We start from the raw sequence: 17,561 nt of genomic DNA on the forward strand, positions 1-17,561 counted from the left end.
AAAGAAGCAGGGTCTGTTCTAGCTAGTCTACCATATGAAGAAGAACGTATACCTCCTGTGAGCAGGATCATTCCACAGAAAGTCAAGGAAGGACTTGGCTATGTAAATGCAATGATCCTTTTTCTAAAATAACAATCACACAAATCATTGTATGTCCCGTAAGAAACAAGTGGGAGGTGAAAGAACAAAGGATTGACACTTTCTCCTTAACAGTTCTGAGAAAGCAGAACTATGTTTTGGACCAAGGCAAGAAATTATGGAAAGGGAGAGGCTGTTATCTCCTACACTTGATAGGTAGTTGTTGAAAAAATAATAACAAAAGTATGCATGCCATTCTGATAATAGTCCATTTTTAGAATGTACCATTCACAAACCAGCCACAGCCCTCTACATGGTAGTGCAAATTGGAGCCAACCCTTGGAGGTCAATTTGAGGTCAGGCAGGGAGCATCTTAGGGGACTGAGCTGGATGCTGAGTCTTTTTTTTTTTTTTTTTTTAAAGGATTTTCTTATTTATTTATTTATTTATTTATTTTTGGCTGTGTTGGGTCTTCGGTTCGTGCAAGGGCTTTCTCCAGTTGCGGCAAGCGGGGGCCACTCTTCATCGCGGTGCGGGGACCGCTCTTCATCACGGTGCGCGGGCCTTTCTCTATCGCAGCCCCTCCCGTCGCGGGGCACAGGCTCCAGACGCGCAGGCTCAGCAATTGTGGCTCACGGGCCCAGCTGCTCCGTGGCATGTGGGATCTTCCCAGACCAGGGCTCGAACCCGTGTCCCCTGCATTAGCAGGCAGATTCTCAACCACTGCGCCACCAGGGAAGCCCTGGATGCTGAGTCTTAATTCTTGATGCTACTAGCTGGTTAAAGTGTGGGAAGCCTGGAAATTCTGGTGGCTTTCAAATCAATTTCAAGGTAAAAATTCTGGGACCTTATTTTAGATTCCTTGTGGAACAAAATTAAAAGGGAGTCAAGATGAGGAGCCGAGAGGGTGAAGTATGGAGGGTATCTTTTTCTTAAGAAGGATTAGCATGAATGACAGGAAGGGGGACCTTTAGGGGCTTAACTTGGTCAGAGTTCCAGTGCTAACTTTAATCCATTTTGGATTTACTAGACAAAGTTTTTAAGTCAGCTATTATAAATATGTTCAAAGAATTAAAAGAAATCACACATAAAGATTTAAAAAAATGAATGAGGATGATGTCTCACAAAATCTAGAATATCAATAAGGAGACAGAAGTTATTAAAATAAAAGAACCAAGTTGAAATTCTGAAGTTGAAAATTACAACTGAAATAACAAATTAGAGGGGCTTAACAGCAGATTTAATAGGTAGAAGAAAGAGTCAGCACACTTGAAGATAAGTCACTTGAGATAATGCAATCTGAAGGACAGAAAGAAGAAAAGAGAAAAAATGAAGAAAGCCTCAAAGTCTTGTGCGACACCATCAAGTGTACCAACATAAGCATAATGGGAGTCCCAGAAGGAGAGGAGAGGGAGAAAAAGGGCAAAAACAATATTTGAAGAAATGATGGCTTAAAACTTCCCAAATTTGATGAAAAGAATTAACCTACACATCCAAGAGGATCAACACACTGTAAGTACGATAAACACAAAGAGATCCATACCTGGACACATCATAGTCAAACTTTAGAAAACCAAAGATAGAATCTTTAAAGCAGAAAGAGAAAAATGGCTCTTCACATCCAAGGGATCCTCAATAAAATTAACAGCTGACTTTTCATCAGAAACTATGGAGACCAGAAGGAAGTGGGATAACATATTCAAAGTAATAAAAGGAAAAAACTGTCAACCAAAAATTCTATATCCAGCAAAACTGTCCTTAAAAGTGAAGGAGAAATTCAATCATTCCAAGAAAACAAAAACTGAAAGAGTTTGTGGTTAGCAGACCTGCCCTCAACAAATGCTAAAGGAAGTCCTTCAAGCTATAATAAAAGGACACTAGACAGTAGCTCAAATCCACATGGAGAAATAAAGAGCACTGGTAAACATACTACACAAATAAATACAAAAGATGGTATAAATATATTTTTGTTTGTAACTCTCTTTTCCTATTTGAGTTTTAAATAAACTGCATGAAAAAGTAATTAATTTTAAAACTGTGTTGATGAGCTTATAGTACAAAAAGGATACAAATATTTGTGTGAACATAATATCACAAAAGTGGGAATGGAGCTATACTGGAGCAAAACTTTGTATGCTATTGAAATTAAGTTGGTCTTACACCAAATTAGATTATTTTAAGTACAGATGTTAACTACAATGCCAGGGCACCCACTAAGAAAATAACTGAATACATACAATCAAAAGAAACAAGGCAGATCTGAGGATTTTAGTGGCTGGGATTAAGGACAGTCATTTTAAGAGAGTGTCAATCTAAAATTCAAGATTCAAATTCCTGGGACATAGAGTCTATCTGTTCTAGTGTGGGTCATGCCCACTATCATGTTCAAAAGAGTGGGGTTGCAAGATTGGCAGACCTCTAGAATTACATGGGAGGCATTTTCCCAAATAAGTAGGTTTGGACAAAAATAAATAAATAAGTGATGACCACTAAATGAGTTAACATTTTGTTGACCAGAATTTTAATGAATCAAAATGGTCTATTTAATGTGACTCTGCCAGATAATAATATATAGCAAATTTATATTATACTATAAACAGAAGTATATTTGTGAATGGGGCAATGTGATTAATAGTGACTGAGTATGGGATTACAGAGTAGGATGGTATGTCAAATTTTTAAAATACTGAAATAGAAGATTGGTTTCCCAAGGAAGTTTGAAACTGCAAAATCTATTTTAGTTTCCTAAGTGCTATGTTGACTCATTATAAGGCATGTGATATTAACTTGACACCAACTGGAATTAGTTGTAGTCGGTTTTTAAATTCCAAACAAAGTTAAAAGATAAATGAGAGATTGGGGAAAGTACAATACTTGCAAAACATACAACATATTAACATACAACATATATAGGATTACCATCTATAATATACAAGAAATTCTTACACTCTGAAAAGAAAAAGACCAGTAACTCAAAAAGAAGAATGAACTAAGTATATGATTAAGCAATTTACAGAACAGAAAATCCAAAAGGGGAAAGAAAGAGAAAACATGAACAGCTTCACTAGTAGTCAGTGAAATAAAAATTAAAGGAACAACAAATTATCACTATTCACTTACCAGAATGGCTAAATTATGCAAAGTACATTGTTACAGTCTCTAAGAAGGCAATCTATTAACATTTTAAATAGACCAATCTCATACCTGGGAATCAGTCCCTCAGAAATTAAAGTACCAGGGCATTTGGATATACGCATAAGGATGTTTATTGAAATGTTGGTGGCAGTGACAATTTTTTTTAAAAGAATTTGAATGTCACGAATAGGGAAACTTGAATAAATTTTGGTACATCCATACTGTGGAACATTATGCAGCCTCTAAAATAAAAGAACGAATCAGAGCTATACCAGTTGAACTGGAAGGATTTTTATAACATTGTTTAATGAGAAAAGCAAGAAGCAGAGAAATGTTTACACTATACTCACTTTGTAAAATATATATATAGATAGATATCAATATATATGGTTATATTAGCATGCTTAACTTTTTTTTTTAATTAATTAATTTATTTATTTATTTATTTTTGGCTGTGTTGGGTCTTCGTTTCTGTGAGAGGGCTTTCTCTAGTTGCGGCAAGCGGGGGCCACTCTTCATCGCGGTGCGCGGGCCTCTCACTATCGTGGCCTCTCTTGTTGCGGAGCACAGGCTCCAGACGCGCAGGCTCAGTAGTTGTGGCTCACGGGCCTAGTTGCTCCGCGGCATGTGGGATCTTCCCAGACCAGGGCTCGAAACTGTGTCCCCTGCATTGGCAGGCAGATTCTCAACCACTGCGCCACCAGGGAAGCCCAGCATGCTTAACATTTTAGATAGTTGAGAATGAGGGAGAGTAGTGAGGGGAGAGTCAGGTAAGAAAGGAGAAAACTAAAACAGAGGGTGTCCTAAACATAGCATACATGAAATCATTCCATTTGTGCATATGTGGTGGAGGGACATGTGCATAAAGATATTCATGAAAATAGGATCATCAAAACATTAACAGTGGTTACTTCAGTGTGTTGGGGGTTAATTTCCTTCCTTATACATTTAAGTATTTGAATTTTTACAATAAGCACAGTTTATATGCAACCAAAGAATGGTTATTTATTTTAAAACGTGTGTGGCCAGTCGCCATGGGGGATGAAGTTGAGTCAGAAACACCTTCTGCCTTGCAAGCTCTGACAGTGGGGAGACAAGAAGACACAGCCAGCTGTAACATACAGACCAACTTAGTGAGTGCTGTAACAGAAGCACAGAGTGCTGGGAAAGGGACACTATTTGATCTCCCAGATCTGACTGGGAAGACCTGGAAGAACTTCGTTAAAGGAGAAGGCAGTTGGATCTTGAAGGCTTGGGAGCAATTCAACAGGTAAAGAAGGGGATACAGAGAAATCCAGGATAAGGGAACAGAGTGACCAAAACACACAGGGGCATTAAACAACCAGGGTATATTCAAAGAATGGCAATTGGTGCAACTCAGTATAACTGGAACACAGGTGTTGAGTGGACTGAAGGTTGGAAAGGTAAGCTGGTTTCCAATTGTGAAAGTAGTTTGGACTGTATTCCAATTGCAGAGGGGGTTTACTGCAGGTCTGTGGCAGGGGAGGGGAGGTATGTTTTGCTTATTTTGTCAGGAGAGCAACATTCTTAGTTCTGTTTTGGGAGTGGGGAGAGGCAGGAGGCAAGGAAACTTAAAATGATTCGGGCCAAGGTAATCAAAATCTAACAAGAGCAGCAATATGGGAATGCAGAGGAGGGGAAAGGTTCCAGAAACTTTTCTGAGGTAAATAGGGCAGGCCTTGGTGGAAGATGGAAAACCTCTGCGCCTGGCCAACTGAGGGCTTGGGGATACTTCAATTTGAGAAAAAGAACACTGGGATTGAAGGTGGGAACCACGTTGGGAGAAAAATTCCAATATCTTGCAGAATATGGTGAGAATAATGGGCTAAAAGCAAGGAGAAATTCTGAGGAAAAATAAAAGCCCCACAGAGATGGGAAGGACAAATCCTCAATCTGAACCACAGAAGTGAAGCCCTGGTTCTGGTCTCTTAAGTCAGCTGTCCTAAGGAGAAGATAAACCCATGTGCCTTCTTAACTAAAGCAGCCCCCAAGGAGGAGGATCAAATTGGTTCCGCTCACTGTCCGCATGTTCCAAATGAAAGGGCCTGGCTGTATCGAATGAGAGATCTGGGAAGAGTCCTGGATAAAATCTCGGACATAATTCCTGCTCCTGGGAAACAGAGCCTGAGCGTCCTCCTCCCCGGTCCGCCGTGGAGTCCCCGGGGGAAGCCCAGCTCACGCGGAGCGGGGCGCGGCGCACGGCTCCACGTGGCCCCGAGTCGTACGGGGCCATACGGGGCCGACCCGCCCTCCCGGGCAGAGCGCCGGGTCCGGCGCGGCGCGCGGGGCGGTGCCAGGGGAGGGGCAGGAGGCCCGGCCCCGCCCCAGCCGGCCAGGGGCTGCCCCGAAGGCACATCGCGCCCTGTGCAGATCTCAGAGCCTCGCGCCGCCGTCGCGCCGCCGTCCCGCCGCCTCCGCGCCCGCCTCCCGGCTCCTGGCTCGGAGATGGGCGCGGCGCCCTGCGGTGCTGCCCCCGCCCCTCCCCGTCCCTTCCGGCCCCGCGAACCCGCGAGATACCCGGACACCGCGGGCGTCCCGCAGCCGGCCGCGGGCTTGGCGCTCCTCGGCGGTCCGGGACCTGGTGAGGTGAGCAGCGCGCCCTGGAGGAACCCAAATTCGGGAGTTTGCAGGACCTCTCTGTGGACACGATATATCCACAAAACATCAAACACTTAAATTCTAAAGTAAAAAGGGAAAAGGGGGGAAAGGCGTTCTCTCCTCTCCAGAATCTGGGCAGCTTCTTTGGAAACGGTAATGAAACTATCTTAGAAATTGGAGGCCAGCCGGGGTCACTGACCAGGGATGCCCGTGGCAGCTTCCTGAGAAGAGGAGGGTTACTGGTATTTGTCGGGAAGAGGGGCTGCGGCTGTTCCGTTTTGTTAAACGAGCGATGGTCTGCTGAAACGGAGGGATCCGGGAACAGCGTGTAGACCTCCCAGAGCCTCCTCACCGAGCTTGTCCCCAAACCTGCCTGGTGGCGGAGGGGGTGGGGGGGGCACGTGCACCCCAGGGTGCCGGGTGGCGGATAGGTTGGACTCCCTCACGGGCACTGTGAGGTCCTGAACAGAGAAAGTTTTATTGCACTGCGGTTAGTCGAACTGCCTTGTTCTGGGCAGAGGAGAGTCGCCCGGGAGCTGCAGCATCCTTGTAGCTCTCTCCGAAACTAGAGGCCACTTGTTAGAACTTGAGTGGTGTATGTCTAGTTATACGTGCTACGCTGCGAAATATGAACCGTGAGGTTTTTCTTTAAAATTGAGTTTTGTTGTTAACATTTTCGAATAGGAATCTGTGGGGGAGAGACGTCATTGCTTGCTCTCTTACTCTTCCCTTTGTTGGTTTCCTAGGTACATGCGTGCATGAATAATAGGCAAATTATGTCCTAGCCTATAATGAAATGTCTTTGCTGGTGTAGTCATTTAACCAGGATATGGAGGGCAACATTAAATTATTGCACCCCTAAGTGAAAGATTTTCAGGTGGGGATTAAAAGCTGGAAAATTTGTTGATATAATTGTATGAGGCAGCAAAGCCTGCAAAGGAAAACTAATTTTTCTCCGCCAATGGCTAAATGCAGCATAGAAGGCCTCCCTGCAGGCTGGGTAGCAGCCAGCCTTGCAAAACAGTAGCTTCTTCCCCTGCTGCAGTTGGAGCAAATGCGTAAATGGCTAAATAAATGGAGATAAATGGCTGAGGAAGTGGTTGTACATAGCGTAAGGCAGTTTGAGTCTGGAGAAGAAAATGCCTTGGCAGGCTTTGCTTGAGTTAGGGATCTCTTGGGAGGGGACTGGTGGCTCTCTGGTCCCCATTTTGCCAAACTAATTCCACTTCAGGGCCACCACTGTCTCTGGAGTGCTCCCTGTATTTCCCTTTCTCTTCCGCCTCCAGCTTTTAGCTTTTCCCTGTTCCCCAGTAAAGGCTAGCATTGAGCTTGGCAGAGGCAGAGTTATGGTGCCCTGGGGATAGAGAACTTCCAAGTCTAGTGAAAGCAGAGTTGTGGCCTAGGGGAGACTCAGGGTGGGTGGGGTGAAGCAACTTCCAGCCTAGACTTCCAGCCTAGACTTCCAGCCTAGAAGGCTCTCGAAAGAGAGGGAGGGTAATGATGGAGGGAAAGAGATTCTCTGGGGAGGACAATAGGTGCTTAACAGTTTGTTTCCTGCTGAGGGTTTTACTATTTCCTTTTTTGTTGTTTGACCGTAAGGGCATTTCCAGATGGAGTTGGGGGAGTATAGAACTTCTCTGAAAAGTCCCTCCTTTTCCCAAATTTGTATTTCTTTCAACTCCCTTGTAGGTTTTCAGAGAGTAAGTGAGGGCAGGGGGAGAGAGAAGAAAGAAGCACTGAGGCTCTGCCTTTCCACAGAGACAATGGAACGTGGACTGACTTGGGCCCAGAAGGTGGATTTGAAAGTTGAAAAGAATGTTCCACATTTAGTTAAAAATCAGAGCCTTTATTTTGCAGAAGGGCATTGAGAACCATAACATGTACCTTTAGTTACTGATGAGTTTTGCCTGATAAAGGATCCAAGTTCCTACCTCTCTTTTTTTTTCTCCAGCATTTTATTGTGAAAAATTTCAGACGTACAGAACTCGAATCAGAAGGTGGTTAAGAAATAGATGAGTGAAAGGTATTGACACTTCGGGGTGGGGGGAGGATCTTATTCTTCTGACTCTTCCCTAAGAATCCTAGGCACATCTCTTCATTGCTTCCTTTTTCCCATTCTTAAAACATCAGTTGGATGATCTCACTCCCCTGCTTAACACCCTCCAATGGAATAAAATCCCTCACACTTGGAATAAAATCCAACTCTCTACCAGGACTTAGCAAAGCCCTATGTGATCTGGCCTCTTTGCCCTTATATTCTGTCACACTCCCCTCACTTTACTGTCTTCCTTGCTTTTCTTTGCCTGAACTCTCTTCCCTCAAATACTTGCAGTGCTTCTTTGCTCAGTTCATTCAGGGCTCTTTTCAAATGTCACCTCCTCCATCAGGTCTTCCTTGACCACCTGATCCAAAACCGCACTTTGTCACTCCCTGTCCTCTGACCCTGCTTTAGCTTTCTTCACTGTACTTACCATTACCCAGCATTAAATAATATATCTGTTTCTTTATTAATCATCCATCTATCCCCCACTCAAATGTAAGCTTCAGTAAGGACAAGAAATTTTTTGTTTTATTCATGGCTATGTTCCTGTTTGGCATATTGTAGGCAATTAATAAATAATTGTTGAATTAATTAGATAATTAAATGACACAGGCAAGACATTGCCTCCCATAAGGGTTACAAAACCCTTGGTAAAATACTAGAAGTCCTTGTAAGTAATTCAGGTTAATCAATATTTTATAGGTAAATGGTGATCCTGGAGCTCAGTGGCCACTCTTATCTCCACAGTGCTTTGAAGCTGAATCCTGTGTTAGAAGCTGGGCTAGTTTTGACAAACCCTTATCCCAAACAAGATATAAAAAATTTCAATCCTAGAAATTTCCCCCTTGCCCCTTTCTAGTTACTCCCACCCCCCAGAAGCAACTTTTGTTATGATTTGTGTTACCATAGATTAGTCTTGCTGGTTCCTGAACATATAAATGCATTCACACAGTATGTACTTTTGTGTCTGGCTTCTTTTTGCTTGGCACAATGTCCGTGAGATTCAGCCATGTGGTTGAGTATAAAAGTTGTTTATTTCTTTTTATTTCAAGATAGTATTCCACAATATGAATATCTACCTTCTATTTATCCATTCTCTTATTGATGGACACTTGGGTTGTTTCCAGTTTGGAGCTATTTTGAATAAAGCTGCCATGAACATTCTTATAGAGTCTGCCTCATTTTGGCTTCTGTGTACTTCTTTGAAAACCTTTGTGCCACCAGTGCTGAGAGAAGTATGGCAAGGTTATGGTGGCTATGACCGATGTGGCAGCCGGCCTGCAGCCCAACCGTGCCCTTCCTAGACAGCCCCACTGGGCGCTGACTTCCACTGCAGAGGGAAAGCACTTGGAAAAGGAGTGCGCAGGCAAACTGGGGAGCCCTCAGGTGCACTTTCAGCGTTTCTAGATCCTTAAAAGAGACTGTAGAATGCCTGCCGCCATTGCTGTTGTATTCACCTCCTCCTCTCAGCTCCCCATCCCAGTACAAGTTGACTCTAATTAGCCATCGAGCATTCTGTTCTCGAGGGGTTTAAATATTTATGAGTAAGAGTCTTGTTCAGAGCCTGATAAAATATTTATGTGTTTCCATGGGGCATTGGTTTCCATCTAGACTTCTCAAGGTGTTCTTTTGGAGACACTTGTCATAATCATGAGCTACTCGGACAGAGATAGATGATATGGCCAGAGAACATTGGTAATACTGAACCCACCCTGCTTTCTAGGGATGGGGGAGAATGAGCCTTCAGAAGAATGAGCATTAATAGTATCTGGATCGGGAGAAAGACTGACAACAATGACTTGGGAAAAGCAGGGCCTGTTAATGGAGTGCCCCTGAGGGTGTGAGTCCAGAGGGGATGGTGGAAAAGAGCTTGCCAGCGTGAGGAGGGATTAATTAAGATGGAATGCATTCGTTCCAAATAGAAGAATAAAGAAATCAGCCTTTAAAGGACACAGTTCCTTTGACAGCAATGTAGACAAGGCCTGTATAAGACAGCTGTGCTGAGTGCTATAATTATCACACCTGCTATGAAAATATGGGAGAAGGAGTGGAGGCTAGCCAGCGTTTCCAGGGGTGGGGGTGGGGGGCCGGGGGAGAGAACTAGCTATTTCAGGAGGAATTGTTATTTTCATCCAGGGAAGAAGTGCCTTTTGAGTCAAGTTTTTTTTTTTTTTTTTTTTTATTTATTTATTTATTTATTTATTTATTTATTTATTTATTTATTTTTGGCTGTGTTAGGTCTTCGGTTCGTGCGAGGGCTTTCTCCAGTTGCGGCAAGTGGGGGCCACTCTTCATCGCGGTGCGGGGACCGCTCTTCATCGCGGTGCGCGGGCCTTTCACTATCGCGGCCCCTCCCGTCGCGGGGCACAGGCTCCAGAAGCGCAGGCTCAGCAGCCGTGGCTCACGGGCCCAGCCGCTCCGCGGCATGTGGGATCTTCCCAGACCAGGGCTCGAACCCGTGTCCCCTGCATTAGCAGGCAGATTCTCAACCACTGCGCCACCAGGGAAGCCCTTGAGTCAAGTTTTGAAGGAGGTGTGGCTCTCTGACTGGCAGCTGTGGTGTGGAAGGGCATTTCCAGACAGACAGAGTAACTTAGGCAGACATTTGAGTCAGGGCCAAAGTGTTGGTGTGGCTTTGAGTGAGGTGAAGACGGGGGTCAGGGAGGGTCAGGGCAGGTTTGCAGTAAGAGGTAAAGCAGGAGAGCTAAAGGCCAATTGTAAAGGACACAGGAGCCTGGACTTTAGTCTGTTTGTTGTAGGGAGCCATGTAACTTTTGATTGGGTCAGATTTTGAGCAATTCTTGGGCAGTGCCTCCAGCCCAAGCAAGACCTTGAAGTCTGTTTATGTCCAAGGCACTTCCAGAATATTCTTCTGTGTCCAATCCAGTCTAGAGACTTTGTACAATCTACTCTTAAAGGATGTAAACAAGAGGAGGTCAGGTTCAGTCAATATACTTCTGGGATTAACCAGAAACAGATCTCACCCATCACACAAATACTCAGAATGCTCCAAGTCAAACTGAATTCATAGGCTGTATGCTGCATCCTCTGATCTCTTTCGTGGCCACTTTGCCTCAGTGGGAGGGAATTGAGAGGGTCTAAGTACCCCTCTATCACCTGAACCTAAATCTGGGTGAGTATACTTCAGGCTGGGTTGCCAAGCAACAGAGGACCAAGCGATGAGGCCGGCAGACCATCTCTGCAAGCTTCAGGCCTGCTTCAACCCGGTTCCTGGGCTGTGACTAGAGAGGCAACTGGCAATAGAGGGTTGAGGCCATGCAGATTGACAAGCCATAGACAGGACTGCTCGGCCACCTTCCACATGTGTTCTCTCGTCAGATCACAGATTCCTATTCAAAAGTGCCTCAGGATGTTTATTTTTAATCCATAATAAAAATAAGGAGGTCAGGAGGGGTGTGAAACCTCTCAGTCATCTCCACTTTATGGGGTTTGTGATAAGGAAGAGATAATTGTAGACGTGATGGTCTGGGGATAGTCAGTCTTCAGTGCTGTGGTGAGGAACTTTGCATATGTTTAGATTAGCCGGAGAGCTCTGGAGTTCTGATGGGGAGAAGCGATTTCTTGGTGTGAGGACAGAAAAAGGCATGGGAGGACCTCTTAGAGAAACTTCATGATTCTGCCCAGGGCCTTGCTATTTGGAACTGCTCTCTTGCTGCTGTGGGTACCTGTTCTAGAGTGACATTGGAAACACCCAAGAAAGAATTCTCTGGGCCTTCCCATTGCTGTCTGCTTATGCTGCAATGTCAGACTATCAATCAGCACTGTCACCTCACCATCCTGATTTTCCAAGGGTAACTGGGGAGACCTTGGGAGAGGAGGCAGAAGCGAAAGTCTTAACTAGGGAAATGGCAAGGCTCCGGACCAACAACGTCCTTCTTGGTTCTAATTTAAGAAATTCCTGATTTTTGCATGAAGTGGAATCTTCTGAGGGCCACATTAGCTGTAGTATTTCCTCTGAACAGGTGAACAGGGTGCATCCTTAATTGAGTGCCTTTTCCAAATGGACATTTCAGTGATTCTGTGTTGTGCCCTGGCTGGTGATGGTTGCCTGCTTTTGGATGCTGTTTAGATAAACCCAGGAGATTGGAGTGAAGAGGAAGCAGGAAAGATGATGGCAGGAGACAGGAAAGGGAAAAGAGTAGTGACCTGCTGGGGTCCTAGGTACCCAGTTATCTGCAAATGAAAGACTGGATGAAAGAACATCAAATAACCACCCATGGGAATCTTTATGTGCAAATATTGCTGACTTCCAAGGCAGCTGTGAGGAGAAAAGAAGGGCGGAGACATGAGGCTGCTGTCAGTCAGTTTGAGGAATATTAATACAGGCTTGACACACCAGAACACATAGCCACACCACAACCCTGCAGATCCCAGCAGTAATACACTGTCCAAACCCCCTTCGCACTTCCATCACATTCTCTCATATTCATTCATAATATTAGTTATGTATGTGAGACATTTCAGCTGTACTTGCAAAGATACACAAATGCAGACTGACTTTATAAAGTAAGTATAAAGATAAGAAGAAACTATTCTAAAATATTACCAGCAGTGGGATTATAAATGATTACTTTTCTTTTTTTTAAACTTATCCCTATTTTCCGTGATTGCTATTATAAGTATGGATTTCTATGATAATCAGCAAAACATGAAGTAAAAAAATCTTTTAAGGGGCTTAGTAGGGAGAAAGAAGAAGAGGCATAGATGGAGGACAGTAGAATTGTACAAGAATAGAAAAAAAATGTTGGAAGATGAATGAACAAAAAAGTTAATTCTTTTCAGGCTGCTAGCTTCTGCATTTTTTTTTTGTTGTTCATTATTGAATATCATATATCTCCTGCCCCCCGCCCCAAGGATCTGGAAGCTTCTATTAGCATGAAACCAAATTGCAAACACTAAGCCAAGTGTCACACCTCCAAGGCCTTAATGCAATCCTGTGGGTGACAATTGGAAGTCCCACAACTGGCTACAGATGTCCACCAAGGTGCTAACACAGAACACTTCAAACCTGGGCGGCAACATCTTTCCCACAGAGTTTAATATTTATTCCTGCAGCGGCCAGGCCAGCCTTGTGCATCTCATCTCTGGAATATGGAACAGGGACCAACAAAAGGTGTCTGTAGTTGGAGTAGACAAAACTGAATTCAGACAAAAGCCTGTTCTATTCTCATCTACGCCTCTGCCTGCTGCTCACTGGCTCAGGCAACCCCTTGGGAAGCTCTGCGGCTGAGCCTTTGGAGAGGTAGATGTAGTTTTCATTTCACAACCACTGGCCTTTTCCAGAGGCACTGTCGAGTCTGTGCTTTAATTGGCTTCTACTGAGGGACACGTGGTGAGGCCTGTCTCCGGGAGCAGAAGTTGCTGTCTACCTTTACCCACCAGGATCAATTTAAAGCAAATGCCAGAGAACTATACACCCCACTGAACTCTGGGGTCTGGCATTACTTGTAATAATACAGTCTCAATAAATCCTTTTTTTTTTTAAAATCCTTTTTATAGTTTTAATTTATTACTTTTTTAAATTATAAAAGTAATACACACTCATTATAACAAGTCTAGTAAATAGCAGTATAGAAAGAAAATGTTACTAATCTCCACCTACTTTCCTTTCCACCTTCCTGACAAAACCACTTCTTCACCTCTTTTCTACTTTCAAACATAGGTAGAGCTATTTTCTATTTCATATGTAAATGGGATCATATAATACAAGTTATTCTGTTTCATTTTATTTATTATATTCCTTTATTATTTATTTAATTATTTATAATATTCCTTTGCAGAAAAGTTCCGTAATTTTTCCCATTATTTTTGTATTGATAGATATTCTGCATTTTCCTCCAGTGTTTTTTTGTTTTGTTTTTTTACACAACAAACTATGCCACAGTAAACGTTCTACATTTATCCTTACACTTTGGTTTTTATTTCCATAGGAAAATCCCCCAAATTGGCATTTCTGGGTCAAAGGGAACACACACAATTTTACTGCTCACTGTGGGTTTCCCCTACAGTAGTTGTTTCCCTCCCTCCTTTTGTCTTGCTGTCCCCTCTCCCACCGCCTTTCTCCAGGGGAGCCTGTGTATTTAGGCAGGAGAGCCCTGCAGTGAGAACTCATCCTTGCCAAGTGTGGATTATATCAGCTCAGTGGGGAGCAGGGTCTGCAGTGTCTTGGTTGCATTGTGTCTCTATTGCTTCTGGTTGGCCAGACTGTTTACAATTCCCCTTGCTCATTTATTCCATGCTGAGGAATTATACGTGGTCTTCATCTGTGGCAGGGGCAGCATGATCAGTGGGGAGGGGGCCTCTTTCAGAGAGAATAGGCTGTTACAATGCTTTCTCACAACGCCGTATCTGCTAATGTTTTTGTTAATGTCCTTTCCTTAATAGTTGGATTGAGGAAAGTTCTTTGATTCCATCCCGGTCTTCTCCCTCTATTTTGAGGGATTTGGGATTTGGGGGTTTTTATGAGTATATAGTCAATCAACTACAATTGATTACTTGACAAGAGGATAATTAGTTGAGAAGGTAGGGGTCTTGGAGCTTAAGGATCAGTGCCAAGCAACAGATGCGAACATTTTTAAACAAATGATTTTACTCAACCTGGTATTGGTAGTGAGCTTCCCAGGACTACTTGGCTTTCATTTTTAGTTCCGCTCTTGTTTGCATGTAAAAATTCAGTCTAGCCCATAAGACTGGAGAGGAGTGGGATTCCTCACCACACTAGGGCTGGAGAAGATATCAGAGAAGCATTAAGGGAAGCTGGTGAGTATGAACAAGTGAAATATAAATGGTGAACTGACAAAGTAGCAAGAAGTATATGAGATTTTTAAATCCTCAGCTGAAGGCTGCTATGTGGGCCTGTGAGTTCATGGACATGCTATGGAAATCTGTGATCTCTAATCTATATTACAAACCCAGTTGTGATTCTGTGTTCAGAATGCAAACATAAGCTAAGTGGAGGGAACAAAATTATGAAGTCCTATGGCAGACATTTTGCTGTTGGCTTCTATAACACATGCTACAGTTTTTGCTCAGTAACTTTGAAATGGATTTTTATGTCCTAGATTGAAAACTAAAGAAAGAAATGAAAACCAGAATAGAAGTTATTGTGATTAATTTCTAAGGAGAAATTTTAACTTTAGTTTGGACGTATATAAACCTGAAGCATAAGCATCATCCTTTGTGTTAATACTTTTACATCAACTTTTATTTTCAAGTATGCACTGATGGAGTAATAATGATAGTTAAACCAATCCCTATAATAGGTTTGTCTCTTATAACTTAGGGATTCTATGATGTATCTTAATTGGTCTCACAGTTAATAGTAAGGATAGTTATGTCTTATACTGTTTGCACTGTGAGTTGCATCTGTAAAGATTATCTTTAAACAGTTTGGTCTTGACAGTAAAAATAATTTAAGCTTAAACATATTACAAGACATTAAGCATCTGCTTCTGGCTGTAATGGTCTACCTGGTAGTAGACCATTGCTCCCAGAGGGGACATCTAGAAAAGCTGGATTTCAAAAATCTATTTGAAGGCATAAAAGACCTACCAAGGCAGCCAGTGCTTGAGAGCTAAGACCTTAGAAAGAAGAGAAATTCATTGAGTGCCCTACATCCTAGGTTGCATTTTTCCTCGAGACATTTACCATTTATTAAGTAGCATGTGAGGAGAAGCTAAGAACCCAAGCAAAAAGCAGCTGCTAAGACTCAGAGAAGCTGAGCAGAACATTCTGCAGCCTGATAGGGCTGGGGAGGGAAAAAAGGGCGAATTCAAGGATACTAAGTGAGCCGGGACAAAAGAGGCCATGCTCGTGGAAAGAAAAGAGGCACAGAGGAATCAGCCCAATAAGTTTGAACCATTTTCCTTATAAGTCATTCACCAATGTATAGGTAGCACAGACCAAGAGGTAAGAAAGCCAAACAGAAAGCAGGTGCTAAAAAGCTAAGGTAACCAGAGCTATTACAGTCTCACTGTGCTGGGGAGATTAAAATGGGGGTGTTAGGCCCACCAAAGTGGAAGGGCCTGAAAAACACTGCAGCGGTTAATTTTATGTGTCTATTTGTGTCGGCCACAGGATGCCCAGATATCTGGTTAAACATTATTTTGGGGTGTATCTGTGGGGTGTTTCTAGAAGAGATTAGCATGTGAGTTAGGGAACTAAGTAAAGCAGTTGGCCTTCCTCAATGTGGGTGGACATCACCCAGTCTGTTGAAGGCCTGCATAGAACAAAAAAGGCAGAGGAAGGTTGAAATTCCTCTGCCTGACTACTGAGCTGGGACATTGATCTTCTCTTGCCCTCGGCACTCCTGGTTTTCAGGCTTTCGGACACAGACTGGCACCTACACTATCAGCTCTCTGGCTCTCAGGCCTTTGAACTACACCACTGGCTTTCCTGTGTCTCCAGCTTGTGGATGACAGATCATGGGACTTCTCAGCCTTCATAATTAATTGTGTGGGCCAGAACCTTGTAATAACTCTTTTTAATTTATATCTAAAATATTACTTCTGTTTCTCTGGAGGACGCTGACTAGTATGAATACCCTAGGCTTTTGGTTGGGACTCCTGAGGGACTATGCCTGAGGAGTTAGCCCAGAAATAGACCTGATCTTATAAACAATTGAAATCCAGTCCCCAATCAGATTAGCCACTGACTGGATTAAGATGATCAGTTTTGGCTCAGGCCGGAGGGGAGAGGGAGAGGGAGCGGGAGCGGACGCGGGAGGGTGGCGGCCGCGGTGGGCGGCCCGGTGGCCTTCTCGCACAACTCCCGACCCCCTTGCCCGGCCCCTCGGCCAGAACCCACCAGGAAACCTCTGTCTTTTGCTCTGAAAGCCTTCAACTGATTAGATGTGGCCCACCCACATTGTGGAAGGCTAACCCTATCAAACCGTGTGTCCTTGCACTGCACTCATTTAATGACCTTGCCCTTTGTTGCAGCATGCAGGATCTAGTTCCTGGACCAGGGATTGAACCCAGGGCCCCCGAATTGGGAGCACGGAGTCTTAACCGCTGGACCACCCTATTCTTGTTTTTAAATACGGTCCCTTCCCTCTCTGAATGGAAGATAAGCTTGGAGCAAAGGTGTCCAGTAGAAATGTTCTCAAAAATCCTGGGCATGTTCTCAAAACACTTTTTTTTTTAACAGCTATTTAATTGCCACTGTACTGCCAAGGATTAAATCAGTTTTTTACTTTGCTTCTTCACAGTGTTTTCCTTATAAAAAATTAAAGTAAGAAAATGACTGCCAGGTGAAGAAAACTGTCTGCTAATGAATTGTATAAAGGCATCATAATGGCAGTATAAAAGAGTTGATCTTGGAATCAAGGCCTTGGGTTCGTGTTATAGCATCTGCTACTTTCTAGCCATATGACAGTGATTTTATGTCTCTGGTTCTACAAAGTGGCCATACTTCATGTTACTTATTGTAACAGCAAGAAAAATAGACCACAGGGTGTGAAGGGTTACAGTTAGTCCTCTGGTAGTGCTCTGGTTTCACTAGTCTTTTCTGAAGTTCTTAGAATGATTAGTAGGAGGTAATATTCATGTAATACCAGCACTGTGCCTGCTTAATAGAAGACACTCAATTATTTCTTGAGTGGAGTTAGTTTCAGTTGATACTATACCCTTTAAATTTGAAAAAAGCCAACTTATTTTACCATATACAC

The 17,561-nt window shown here is 43.4% G+C and overlaps 1 protein-coding gene across 3 annotated transcripts in view; it reads left to right on the forward strand.

Annotated features, from left to right (window-relative positions):
• Positions 1–5,609: 5,609 nt before the first annotated feature.
• The window catches only part of GPR156 (G protein-coupled receptor 156), an 89,598-nt gene continuing 77,646 nt past the window's right edge, over positions 5,610–17,561 (forward strand). For 2 of the 3 annotated variants that reach the window (XM_057546098.1, XM_057546100.1), the window contains exon 1: positions 5,610–5,820. The gene's annotated coding sequence lies outside the window, so the exon portion shown is untranslated. The other variant, XM_057546099.1, reaches the window with a different exon arrangement.

Source organism: Balaenoptera acutorostrata, chromosome 4, assembly GCF_949987535.1.
Source record: "Balaenoptera acutorostrata chromosome 4, mBalAcu1.1, whole genome shotgun sequence".
NCBI lineage: Eukaryota > Metazoa > Chordata > Mammalia > Artiodactyla > Balaenopteridae > Balaenoptera > Balaenoptera acutorostrata.